Source organism: Oreochromis aureus, linkage group 23 (assembly GCF_013358895.1).
Source record: "Oreochromis aureus strain Israel breed Guangdong linkage group 23, ZZ_aureus, whole genome shotgun sequence".
NCBI classification, from domain to species: domain Eukaryota; kingdom Metazoa; phylum Chordata; class Actinopteri; order Cichliformes; family Cichlidae; genus Oreochromis; species Oreochromis aureus.
Genome location: NC_052963.1, coordinates 10,093,498 through 10,108,261, shown reverse-complemented (window position 1 = coordinate 10,108,261; position 14,764 = coordinate 10,093,498). Strand labels below are relative to the sequence as shown.

General features: G+C 37.9%; 1 protein-coding gene across 3 annotated transcripts in view; it reads left to right on the top strand.

Annotated features, from left to right (window-relative positions):
* Positions 1–14,764, top strand: part of LOC116328902 (E3 ubiquitin-protein ligase Midline-1-like) — an 83,164-nt gene that overhangs the window by 27,429 nt on the left and 40,971 nt on the right. The gene's annotated exons all lie outside the window — the stretch shown is intronic.

Below are 14,764 nucleotides of genomic sequence, written 5' to 3'. Positions count from 1 at the left end.
TAACATTTTTGGCTGTTTCCATGTTGTTTTCCTTTATTTAGCCTGAAGTTAGCATATTTGGACAAGAGAGTAATGTGCTCAATTATCCACTAATGCTAGGACGCATGGTTAGCCAGCTGTATCCATAAACTGTAAGATTGCAATGCACAGACAGATACTGTATCTGCTAATTATTGCCAAGTGTCAGACTAATCAATATCACCAAAACTCAAGACTGCTGTACTTTGCATGTGTCTTCACTAGGAGTTGTGTCACTAAGTCCATTTGAATCTGATAAAAAGTCTAACCAATCATGGCACCAGTTGATGAGGATCTCTAAAATTCTTGAATGATTGGACTCTAAGGTAAAGCACTGCAAAAGTACAATTAGGATATTGATTTTGCTGGTTAGGTTGCTGTTATTTTGTTAGTGCTAAAATAGGCTTTGCTAGCAACAGTGTATAAAGCAGCACACTGCTTAGTTTCTCCAAAGTGGGGGCATGCTGCAGGTACTTCACCGATTATGGGAAAGCACTTCATATGACCTAGCTTTAAAGAAAATGCAATAACGCTTTGATCACAAGGAAAAAATGTATTCCAGAAAAACTTGGTGGCTAATGCCGTTACAAGCAGACAGCAGTGCTACCCCCAAAATATTCTGTTATCTCACAAGAATGTAGTATCCATGATAAAACGGGGAGGTAGAACTCCTGAGAGTCTTATCTGCCCGTAATTGGTTAATTTGATCTTCAAAGCGTCAGCAGTTGCCTACTTCAGACGCTCGAGGGGTGAACTGCTAATTGCTATCTAAACACGCTTGAAAAGGGACAAGACATACTGGATTCCTTTCTCTCTCTCTCTCTCTCTCTCATTCTCGCTCTATTTCCACTCCAGATCAGTTCATTTTATCCACCCCAGTGCGTTCTTTAATCACCCACTGGATAAGATGAGAGTGCAATGTTGCTATGGAAACATCAGAAACGGTGACAATGAGCACAATCGGTTCAGTGAGAGTTGGCAGCTTGTGCAGTCCTGTGGAGAGGATAAGTGGTTCCTCAAACTTTTTATTTTAAAGTTGTCAGGCGCCTCAACGGTGTGCTGCAGTGTGGTATTGGACAAGTTTCAACATTTTAACTATATAAATATAAAATCCACAATGTTTGTACGACTATCAGGCTATTACACAGTAATTTTAGAAACAAAGGAAATAAAATACTGGATTTTGTTCTACTTAATGGAGGCTGAAGTGTAGGCTTTTTGTCTGATCTGCAATCGAAATAATTCATGTTTATACTAAAAGGTTGAGTGGAGGATTATACCACGGTGCAGTGACCCAGCACTGCAAATAACTTTCTACTAATGTGGCAAAACTAAACCCTATGTACTGTGAGTCATTTTAATATGGTCAGTAAAACCTGTGATACTGAATCTTTCTGAATAGAAACACAGAGAAATGGAAGAAGAAAAATGAAAATAAATAAATAAATAATTGACGTTGAACTCTTCTTCAACATCTAAATCCTTGTCTCCTTCGCTAAATGTGCATGACAGTTTCGCTTCTCAGACTAAATTAATGAGTGGCCACACATTCCACATGATGCTTCTCCGCTGAACAAGTAGTTGTTGTATTGCCTGGTGAATTTGGAAATCATAACTAAAATATGTACTGATGAGAGTTGTCCTGTCGCATGGAGCAGAGTGATGTTAGCGAGGTCAAATTTATGATAAAAACAGCCTGAAATTTTACAGATAAAATCTAAAGATTTAATCTAGCATCCTAAAACAAATCAGTTCAATTTCTGTAAGTCTCTTTGCACATTGTTAATTGCATTCTTTGCTTTTTGGGTCATTTGATTCCACACATTATCATCTAAGAACCTTTGACTATTTCACCATGAAATAATAAAAACACAAAACCTAAACTAAACTCATAGACTGTAAAAGATGGACATAGCCATGTGATTACACTCACTGGTATTGTCAACTATGGATTTCGAATTATTCTAGCATCATGGTTGTTGCCATCTTGGCTTTCTGGAACCAGACATTATCACATTATTAGCTAATGCTAAGTAATTTGTTTAGCAAGCTTTAAAGATAACTACTAATCAGTGCTAAGTAACATATTTAATATGCTACACCAAAATTCAAGCAGACTTTCTGGTTTAGCAACATAGAAAACAATGTAGTTTGTCACATCATTGTATTCAAAATGCTAGGTGTGTTCAGAAGTCCAGTTCAGCGACTCAGGTTCGCAGGAGGTAAAGCTAGCAGACAGCAATCAGGTACAGTTGCCTTTGTTGGCACACAATGATTTCTGCCATGCATTAAAAATCTGAATGCCCTGAGTTAACCTCTCCCAAGTTCTAAATGCTGCTTTCAGTCTTTGTAAACTTGCTACATTTTCTGTTGTAAATTTTTTTCTTAAAATGTCTTTATAATTTTGTCACTGCAACTGACATCAATCAACTCACTCTTAGGGATGCATTAGAGTCTTGGTAGGTTAGAGTCTTTGTCTTATGTGGGCAGCATGAATTGACTTTTGGAGCCATCCTCAAGTAGGTAGGTCATATTTTCTCAGAGGATTAAAAACTAACAAAAATGAAGATCCCAAAGATCAGCACTGCTTTTAAATTGTTTATGTAACATGAAATTTCAGTTTCACTAATGGAAGGCAAAATCAGTGATCCTCTCAGCATGCTGCCTGAAAAAAAACACCCTTTCACAGGTGTCAGGTTGGGCTCGGTTCTGAAAAAACATTGCGGACATTTGATACGCATCAAGGGATTTTCTCAATCAGCTGCGGCTCGGCAGATGTGTTTGGAATATCCATCATTCTTGAGGTCTTGGATAGGTTGAATACCATCCTGCTTTTTGACATTCCTAACCTTCCAGTTCAACATAAACACAGATGACTTGAAGCCTTGTATTAAAAATCTAGTATAATTGTTAGCATATTCCACATCTCTGGTGTCATGACACAAGGTGCCCTGTGGAACAGGGTCATTTAGGCATTTCAGGCAGGTTAAACTGAGTTTATATAGAAGTAATCAGCTTTTTCTTGAAGAAGCAGATGTCCAAGGTGACTGCTTGACCACAACTTAACAAATTCTCAACAAGTTGAAATCCTAATTTCCAACAAGTTAAAAATCTTCAAACACAAAAGAAAATCTGGGTTTTTCCACAGAGAAATCTGTGCACAACTATAAGATATTCATTGTTTTATGCAGAAAATGAGCCATAATAACATGTAAATGTAACTCGATAAGAAGGATATTTTGCATCAGTAATCTTAATTGCCCTGAATAGTTCCCAAAAACAAGATCTTTTTGCATGCTACACTGCATGAGTCATGCAAATGCTGCATGCGTGGTGTTTATCCCACTAGTGCTCTGTTCATGCATGCAAACACTGGCTTACCTAATCTTTACCAGCTCTCTGGGGCCATTTTCACATCGAAAACATTTCATTATCCAATCAAAGTTGCTATGATAATTTAGCACTTCAGGGCATAACCACAGTTTAATCACTTTCATCTCCACTAGGGGATCCTAAGCGCACATTTTGAGGCAGCATTAAGGCATTATAGAATAATTGTGCTCATGGAAGGAGACATTAACTAACTCTGTAGTGTCTGGAAATGCAGCATATGAGGGTTCAGTGAGTGCTCTCTTTTCTGCAGTCAGTCTTATGTCAAATAGCCAACTGAGGTTCTTACTGTACAGTTTGAAAAGTGAACCAGAAGTAACGTTGAAGTGCATCAGCTTTTAATTATTGGACAGTAAATGGCACTTAACTCAACTGTTGCTGCAGTGAATTCTATTTCAGTGTGAATTCAAGCTAGCACTATTGTGATGTGTGATTATCAAAAGGTGTCAGAAAAGTGTGACGTTTTGCTTCCAGCTAAGTGTAGGGTGTTTTTTTCCCACCCCAATTCAAAAAGATGACTATTACACTCATTTTCAGCTCTGAATTTTTGCTCTTGGACTCTCTACTAAAGTTACTTTGCATGATTCAAAGTTCAAGATGACACTTGTTCATGTATGATGAGCCTTGGCGCAGTCATCCACTTCATCTCTGAAGCAGGCTGTTTTAGCTCCCTTTCCCCTTACTTTAAGCCAACTTTCTTCTAATTGGCAGACCACATTAGGGATAACCCCCGTGACATCATTTAGAGTTGAGAGTAGAAAAAAACGATCAGAATTGAGGTGTTTAGAGCTGCTGATTACACATGCTTATTGTTGAACCTTTGGCCAGAGAGAAAGACCGAAACAGCGCTTACCGTTCTGGCACACACTGAAGAGTTTGCAATTAATTTAAATAAAATTTAAGTAAAATGTTTTACATTTATTTATATATTGCATGAATTTATAGCCGATATTTTGAGATCACCAGGTTTTAAAAGTTGTATAGGTAGATAGAAATCCTTTACTAATAGATGATAAAGGCACCTATGTGTGTTTGCATGTGGTGGGAGAGCAAAGATCATTCACCCTGACAAAAACTGTCCTTGACAACAACAGCTTTTGAGTTGTTAACATAATCTCCACCCCCCTACCGTCCTCCATTTTCACATGCGCCACTGTACCCAATCTGGGTCACATAAGTGAGATCCCAGACAGACCCTGCCACACACGCACCGTCTCACACAAGCACCCACACCACATTCACAAATGTCACCCTTTATTATAATCACTAATAGCCTCTGCATCCCAGACTATGACCAGCCAATCCTGTTAGGTGTGACTGACCGCTTCGAAACATGAAAGGCCGGGATTGGTCACAGCCAGTATTGTAGGAAGCGGATTAGGGATCAGCATGGCAGGGTATCTGGAATCAGACAAAAGCTTTGAGTGTGTGCGTGCGTGTGGCAACTGCTAGTGTTGGTAACTTGTTAAATATCCAGTCTCATACTGTAGTGAACACGAAGGAGAAGTTAAGGAGGTAGAAGGAAGGAAGGAAAGGAAAAGGAAAAAGATTTTGAGTTCTAATTCTCCCTTGAATATGACATCTAACACTCAAAAAGCTTTTTTATCACTAGAAGTGGAGTTTGGACTTCGTTAGCTTCAGCTCTGGGCATGTTCATCACCCAGCTTTTTCGTCCTCTGTCCTAATTGGACTTATGACAACTACACCTGCGAGCAAGGCTGTTGAATATATAAAATGAATTTCCTTGCACTTCAAGATTTATTACATACAAGACGAGCCAGAAGGCTAATAGTGCAGGAAAACATTGTAGAAACATGCTGTATAGACATGGCGATGCAGGAAGATACTATGTAACATGATGATGTACCAGCTCAACAATTTTCAGTTAACAGAACTTTCTATTTTAATTTGCAAGTTTATTATAAAATGTTACTTTTTACAGTTTTGTCTTGGCTAGCATGGTGATAGTCACGAACACTGCAATATACTTTAGTAATTGAACACAGTATTGAGGCATGCATTCTAATATAAAGTATAAAAATAATGCAACACTTGTAGTGCAACTAAATATTTTAGCTAATGTAATAATTTGGACCTGGAATTCCAGAGCATCCCGGATGTGACCGTTAATTATTGATGGCCAAATACAATGAAATTGTATATTAAGAAGAACGTTTAACCAAAAAGATGAAGTTCAAAACTTAGATTTTAAATTTAATAAAAAATCTATCTGTTTAATTTAAAACATTCGGCTGTGCACCGTTGAAATTAATCTGGTCCGACCTTAGCAAGGAGAGAAAACCCCTGAAAAGGCTCCTTGTTCTCAACAACCTCACGAGGTTGAAGGTTAATCTCTCCGGCTCTCCAGCCCTGCTATGAAACCAGATTATAGGATTTGCAATTCAGGGAAAAACATAAACATTTGAGGGATCTTTAAAATTCTTTGACATATTGATGTACGTGAGGTGTCAAATGGTTTAGATGTTGGCAAAAAAGCGAAGCCAAGTAGAGGTTGCACTGAAGAGCTCACAAAAATGTAAATAATTTATTCAGCTTTTTATAAAAATGTGAATAATTGAGAGCTGCTTCTTTTTCTCTCTCTGTCCCAGTTGCTAAAGTAGGCGATGTTTGTGGGCAGTTTAGACAAAATGGTACCTGACAATCCAATGCGGACAGGTTCTGGTCACCTTTACCCTGAGCGCATTGTGAATCTATTACAGATTCAAATTTGCATTTTGAAGTTTGAGCAGGAAAAGACTTTGTAATGTTACATTTTACAGGTGGCAAAGGCTGACAGCCAGATATCGTCATGTTTTGGCTCGGCTTCAGATGCTTTGCCCTCTTTCGCTCGGTTCTAACATTTCGCTGTGTGTTTGCTATTTTCTGCCTCTCTGAGTTAAGAGCAAATTGGAACAGCACGATCATAAAGTGACACACACATGCAGTGTGTATGCTTATTATGCGAGCCAGGTCAATGGGGATGACCTACTTCTCAGTTCTGCTCCGTGCGCTGCCACAGTCGCACACGTCAAATCACCAAATGGACCCTGCACCCAAATGTGAGGTTTTTTTCATAGCTTTTTTGGGTTCTTATTGCCGAGTAATTTCTTTTAACGTAATTTACCCAAAGCTATCTGGTAATGGAATCTCTCTACACTTCCACGCAGAAGTGTTGCTCGTTTTAGTTGAGTTTTTCAGGTTTTTGTGCAGTTGAAGTATTCATTGTGCTGAAAAAAATCAGAAAAAGCAATGCAATCAAATTTCCCTGAAGCAAAATTTTAAGAGAACAAATGATCACAAAGTAAGTTTTATTACAAAAACCTATAAAACATATCAGTGTTTAGACCTGCAGTTAGCAACAATTATCATCATCATTATGAGTGTCTCAGTGCATTATGTAAAAGTGCAGCGCTCAGTCTTTCCCTTTACATCGAACACAGAATCTCTCTCTCGCTCGTCTGGGGATTTTTTTTTGTCTGCATCATTCTCTTGTTGAATCAGTTTTTAGAAAATGGAGAGAAAAGAAAGAGGTCCTATGAAAATTTTAACAGTTCAAACTACAAGGGGAAAGGAAAGCGGCAACCTTCATGGACCTGACGTTAATGAAAGATTTAGAAGCAGAATGCAGACTAATGGGGGGAGCCGAGCCCAAATATAAACAGGAAGGGAGATCAAAAGTTGACAGAGGCTTAATTTCCAAATGAATTTATTAGTTATTTTCAGATACATTTATATGTGGAGTGAGTGAGCATTTGTCTAAATATGAACTCATTTCTAAAAAGTACTGTAACCTCTAACCCAACCTTGTCTGTCTTAACAAACACTCATTGCAACACACACCAAATCTTTGGTAGTCTCTTTAAATACTTAGGGTTTGGTTTAGGCTGAGGGTGAAGGAAGATTAGCCAGAGTACTTAGAAATCACAGGGGTAAAAGTTGGGTTTGATTTAACCCTCACTGAATAAGTGAACGCTGAAATAATGGCCAGTTGCAAAAGGTTATGTGTTGGCATTCATGGATCAGAGACCATATAAAAGTTACTTTTCTTTTTCAAAATAAAACAGCAGGCATTTCAGCGAGGCATCGGGGCAATGACATTTGTACCCTCTCAAAATAGAAATGTAGCATTTTGGACTTGTGTTACACCGTGATGTAACATGAGATGAGTAGAGACAGAAACAGAAACAGAGGAAGACTGAGATAAACAAATGTCAATCTGATCCTTCTGAGCCTATCATATCTATTGAATATTCTATTGCCATTTCTGAGGAAAAGGTCACAGAGAGAGTTTCACTGAATGTTCTTACAGTTTGTGCTTTCTGACTGAATTTTTCATGGTTAAAGCAATGAAATTAAACTGCTTCCTCATTTGCCTTGAGATTTGTACACTCTCAAAATCCTCTTCGTGGGAACATTCGTTGATTTGACATGATGAGCCTTTTCACGTTGCAGTAAAATTGGTATCACTACATTAACAATGCATCTGAAAGAGCAGGATCTATTGTTGAAATGCTTCCTTGTTGATGAGTTCAAAAATCATTTTGCAGGCTCCCCTACACGTAACAGTCAGCAGTTTCAATAACCACATCCTGTTTTAGCATGGTTGAAAATACAAAAATGTGGGACAGTGGGTATTTTACAGACTGAAGCAGTCGATGCACTGATTGCGAACACCAACAAAAAGTCAGTAAACAATAGAAATCTTAATCAATGTTATAACTGTGACTGAAATAACAGTTTAAAAAGATCTTTTAACTTTTCAGGGTACTAGCTCTAAACATTTATCTAGTGCTAAGCTGAGCTAACACCACATACAGTACATAGTGGTCACTGGCAGTAGTAATTATTAATTAGTAATTAGTTAGTATTAGTATTAGTATTAGTAAGTAGTAGTAAGTAAGTATTACATAATGGCTGGTTGAGACTACACCTAAACTAGCAAAGTTTCATGAGATATTGATGATTATTGCTAGCAATTTTGTCAGCACTAATGCTAAACCTATAATAGCTGTATAGTTTGGTTGAAACAGTTTCCTCTTGAAATTTGACTCACCTGTAAACAGGCACCTTTAAAAAGTGAAAACATCATTCAAGCTTATTAAAGACTATATAGTATCGTGCTAATAGCTAACACTGTATGACCAAGGCAAACAATTAAAGTATCGATAGAAAGCATTAGTCTGTATGCTTAAAGCTGTTTTTTAAATTTTAGCATGAGGACATATCTTTAGTAACGTGTACAATGGCATTATTACTCATTACACAGCAGGATAGAGCTGCTAACATGAGCTAAAATTCAAAACATCATGAATCTGTTTTTTGACACAACCTTAAATAGTTATATAATGAGTAACAATCGCAGATTATTCCAAGCAGATAGATGAAAATAGACAGAGAAAAACAGATTATTTTAATGAAACACGACATTTAGAATTTCTTTGAAAGCAGCTGTTTCGATAAACTAGATAAATATGTTGTGGACATCTTTAGTCTACACACAAAATTGTTAAGCATTTTAATGAAAGATGAAGAACAAAAATATAATGAGCCTTCTCCTCTTTTTTATACATAGACTTCTGTAAATTAGGTAGATGTCATTTTGGATGAGGCACTATGCAGCATCCCATAAAAATTTTCTTCACATGCTGAAGCTGCAGAGAAACAGAGGAGAAATGACTGTGGAGGAGTCTTCCACTGCTCATTCAGCTTTGTATTGCCCCCCACTGAACGCTATTGGTACTGACATTTCAGTGGTTCCAGCACAGCAGACGAGTCTTTCACACATAGTGGCAGCTCTGACAGTCATGGGGCACAAAGTGATGGTGGGAAAAATAAACAACTCTGATTCCATCAAGTTTTTCCTCCACTCTGAATGGCCTTTCTCCCCCCCCCCTCTCTCCTGCTTTCTCTTCTTTGCCTCCAGTTTTTTGAAATTACTTCTTTACATCCCCTTTCCACTCGTTCTTCTTCTGTTTTGTTCTCTGTCACCTCAAAACATGGTTCAACAGTGTCACCTATGGTGTGTTGAGAGGCATTTCATCTTGTCTCATCTGCCAATTTGGATTTGTGTAACTATGCATGTCTATATGTAAGCGCAGATTTAGATTTGTGTGTGTTCCTTTGTCAGAGTGAGGGTTTTTTTTCGCTTCATCCTTTCGTGCCTCCAGGTTTCCTCCCTCCCCTTTCAAACCTGTCAGAGCTTTGTCAATGTCTAACTTTTTTTTGGCTTTGTCAGGAAGTTATTTTTTCCTGCATCTACCTTCTCTACTTTGTTTGTTAGTTGGCTGACAGCTGTGTGCTGGAATGGAGTGCATTAAAAAAATAGTCCTTAGACTGGCCCAATTCATATTTAGTTCATTTGTGCACTATCATTACCTTCAAACAGACAACACTCATGCATTAGATTTCTTTTGTTTTAATGGTTACGCTTTGTATTAACCTCATTGTGATGAGTCTAGAGAGTCTGATTGACAAAAGGAAGCATGCTCCAGAAGGAGTGGAACTGTTTTAAACTTCATGAATACCTGAGAATTAAATAGAACATTTTTTAATGTAATATTGGATGATTGTGGTCTTGTTCAGTGAGCTATTTAATCTAGTTCATCTGTTAATTAACAACAGTCGATCAATAGTCCTCTGCTATCAGTGTGGAACAAGTGGAACATAATGAACCAGTTTGAGGACATCCGATTGGCCGAGCTCACACATTTTTTAATATCAACTTCATCAACGTTGTAGGATTGTCACGTTTTTCGACATCTTTTAAAAACAAATGCAAGCCTCAAAGTAATTTAAAGGATAAATGTTTGCAAGTTTGCCAGCTAACCTTAACCAGTTTGTGCCGGCCCCTTTTTTTGTCAGCTTGAGTCAGGTTGAGATGTTTGTTACCGATAGAAAAGGGGAAAGTATTAAACATGTGTAGAAAGTTTGTAGAAAAACAGATATTAATAAATAGGGCCGTATATGTTTGCTGCCCTATAGGAATACTTTTAAATGAGAAGGGTTAAAAAATCACCTGATACACAATGCTATATGGTATTATATTTTAGTATCTTATAAACTGATGATTACTAGATTGTTTCTAAGATTAAGTTTTTGTGGTTTCATTAGTTTTATTAAAATAACATATGTAACATATTAGACATTAGAATATTAGAATCCACAGATAAACAAATAAACAAAGGGTATAATAAACATATCTAAATTATTTTAATATTATAGTAGAACAAAAAGTAAAAAATGAAGTTTGACTAATGCATCATATCTAGTTAAGCTAAAATAAAGAGGATACCAGATTAAACAGGTTACAATGACCTCTTTGGGATTTTCAGTCTTACTAACAAGTTAAGTTAGCTTAACTTAGCTTAGTCTTCCAACTGTGGGGTGTTAGGCTAATGATGTACAGCTAGTTAAGGGTTTGTTTTTTGGCTTTAAATGACAACATATGCATTTAGTTCAAGTTCTAGAGTTTGTCTAGAAAATTACTTATCAATCTTTTCAGCATCTTTAGCCACAAGCTAGTTGCTAACTCAGTCCGGCTGCTATTGGTTGCATGCCAGGTAAAAGTAGGATTTAAGAAGATTGTTTTTTTTGTCACAAAAGACTTTACACACCTGACAGGAGTTAAAATACAGAGATTGATGATAATTCTTCCCTACACAAGTGTTCTCTCCTTATATATATATATGTGTATAAGAAACAGATTACTGAAGCTGTGCCAGGTCGCAGCCTTGTCTTGTAATTGGAAGGTTGCCGGTTCGAGCCCCGGCTCGGACAGTCTCGGTCGTTGTGTCCTTGGGCAAAACACTTCATCTACCACCTACTGGTGATGGCCAGAGGGGCCGATGGTGTGATATGGCAGCCTCGCTTCTGTCAGTCTGCCCCAGGGCAGCTGTGGCTACAACTGTAGCTTGCCTCCACCAGTGTGTGAATGTGAGAGTGAATGAATAGTGGAATTGTAAAGCGCTTTGAGGGTCTCGAAAAACGCTATATAAAATGCAATCCATTATTATTATTTAGCTTCAGAGCTGCTGTAAGCTAACATCCAATGATGCTGTTACGAAAAGGCAATTCGCCCAAAAGAATAACAGTATACGCTAACCCTTTCAACCCTCCAAGTTTTATTTGACAGTCGGCAATGAGTGTGAGTATGTATCACTGTGTGTGCACATGCTGCGATGCCAGTGTAGAAGAGTGTGTCTCTCTGAGTGTTTGTTTTGAACAGTCCAAGCAAACACATACCCATTCCATTTCATTTAAAGCATGTGATTGCCAAATCACTTCCATCTCCCACATTCAATTACTTGCATTTTCTTCTGTATATCCTTCCATATTTGCTTGATTCCAGCATTTGGTCTTTCCCTTCTGATATAAACGTAAGAGATCAAGGGCTTGCTTGGTAATACGTCTTTGTACACAGTTCCCCCCCATCCCATCTCTTTCACCAGCTCATCAGGTCTCACAGTAAATATCTGATCTCAAATATCACAGGTACTAAAAGTGGTGGTTGGACTGCGCTGAGCTCATATGAGGACAGTTTATCTGCAGCACTTGTTTTTTTGGTTTTTTTCCCAGAGGATGAGAGGAAACCATGCATAAAGATAGCTTAGAGAATGAAGAGGAGATATTCAGAGTGCAGCAGTCCACTCAGATACACACGAGTCTTAATCTCAGTAAACAGTGACATCTGCTGAAAAGGCCGCACCATGGAGATAAGAGCGGATTGCTTTCCTGCATTTCATTTCATTCCTCGCATTTTTCTCGTGTGTGTGAGTGTGTGTCACTGTCGTTATTATGCTTAAAGCGTGTAGAAATTGGAGCATGGTTTATAATATCAATTTACATACTCATTATAATCAAATGCATTCATACTCAAAATCATTTATTTTTTAAATCTCATTGTTTTCAGAATTATCTCTGTGCTAATCTGACATTTTCTTTCTTTCTTTTTTCGTTTTTTTTTGTGCTGTGACACATTTCCTGAAACTGGCAAAGATCCTTTTAGCCCTGAGGGGTTGGTTTCACTTTTATTTCACTTCTAAAATGGGGATTTTTTTTCATTGAGATTTTCAGCTACAGTAAAATCCAATTTATCTTCTTAAAATTAACCAAAAGTGTATTAAAAGGCCTAGGGCTATGAGTTCAGAAATGAAGAAAGCATGCACTGTTGAATTTTTAACTTGGAGGCAAAGTCTCAGAGGTAACTTTTCTTTATTAAAACTGACTGGAAACAGAGCCATACTTATTTATTAGCTTACTTGAGCACTTTTAGTTATATTAATTAGCAGGCAGCTCCCCTTTAATGCTTTCCAACATAATCAGAATTTTATAAAACAGTAAATCTTGCTACATTTTGTTGTTTTGTGTTTCTTAATTTGAGTTCTGCCTCTTCTACATTTTCTTCCTGAGTCTCTTGGAGACATGTTGACAGCATGCAGGTTCACGTGGAAATCCAGAGTCAGTGGCTCTGCAGGAGAAATGAATTGGCATGTGTTCTAATTAGCAACTGACTCCAGATGTGGCAGATGCAGCCACAGCTGTAGTCAATGTCAAAACAAGACTCCCATTTCAACTCGAGTGGTAAAGGTGCATCAAAGTTGAATTTATATGATTTGAGCAAAAGTACGCTTGAAATGACTTGAAATGATTGTACGGAAGCCTCAAAAGCCCCAAAAAACCCATTAAAAATCTCATCAAGCTTCATCAAATTTAATTTAATTTCTTTCCTTTGTTTAATGTAAACCAGGTGAGAAGAACAATCTGTAGTCATTCCTCTGAAGCATTATTACTTCCGCCAAAGAGGTTATGTCGCGTTTGGGTGCGAGCGTCATTCAGTCTGTGAACACAGTAGTTTTGAATGAGTTCTGAAACTTTCAGTGTAACTAGTTAAAACATCTGTCATGCTACCCTTATCTGATCTCGCAGTGCTTCTTGCTAGAACATGATGTACCAGATGACTTAGAATCCTAATTATTTTGTCTCACTCAGAGCATGCTGGGAAAATTATTCCCCTCTGCCACCAATACACTAGTACATAGCTAAAAGAAAGATAGTAATGTTACAAAATGTACTTTGTGTGTTTATCATGCATCAGGCAATTAAATATAATTTGAGAAAAAAACGAGTGGGGTCAGCCTTCTGTAGCCAAAGTAAGTAGAGCACAAACATATTTCCCACATATACATCCCATAATCCCACCCATTTAAGAGCAACTTGGAAAAAAAAGACATCTCAACCTGCTCTTAGACTTTTGTTAAGGCCTTTTCTGTCACTTGCCTTTTCAGAGCTTACATACTGTACTATCTGTACCTGCACAATGACTTAATGGTAAAGAACGAGGGATAAAGCGCAACTCACTCCCACTCTTGCACACCAGTTACATAAAGTATCTGATTAGTGAGAAGTTGCATTACTGGCTTGTGGCTCAGTAGTTTTAAGTGTAGCCTGACAGATGCTTCCTTGATGCTGCAGTCAACATGACGGCGGCAGCTGCTGCTGATGTTGTGTAATCGTGTTAATCCACGCATAGGGAAACCTATAGCGTAGTGCGGTCAACAACAATGAGAATCACAAAAGGGCACAAAGTGGGTCAACAACACATCTGCTATGTGGCTGCTACAAAGACCATGAGATGTTTGGCTTTCAACCTACAGAATAGTCTTTTCATTTTCTCTTAGTACAATTAAAATGTACATATAAAGCACCAAATCAATAATACACAATACACAGAAAACCCCAACAATCAGGCTACTTCATATAAATAAGCACTTGGTGACAGTGGGAAGGAAAAATTCCCTTTTAACCGGAAGAAACCTCCAAAGTAACTAGCAACATTCTCCTCATCTTATTTTTTGATACTAATGCAGCTTTTTCTAACTTAGACCGTCTTGAATCTTGCTAATAGGCTCCCAGCTATTTTCACTTTCAAGATTAAGCTCTTTTTTGATAAAGGCTATCATTAGGGCTGGGTCAGATGACCCAGAACTGTGATGAGGAACCTCCCATCATGCACTGAGCGTCTCTCCAGTAGTTTTACCTTGTCTGTTGTTTGTGGCTGTGTTCTACTTTTCAGCAGATGGCTGTCTGTTCCTCATCAAAGTGAGTTCTTCCTTCCCACCATCACCAAGTTTTTGCTCATAGAGGATTGTCTGATAAATGAGGTTTTCTCTCTAATGTTGAAGGGTATGTAGCTTACAAAATAAAGGGCCTTGAGGCCACTGTCACAGGCAATATATAAATAATTGGGAATTTATAGGCCCCTGTGCCTCCTTTCTACTTAATACTGTGGACAAAGGTAGAAGTTCCACAGCCAAATTATCGTCAGGTGTTGATTTTAAACTTCTAAATGCTTATTGGT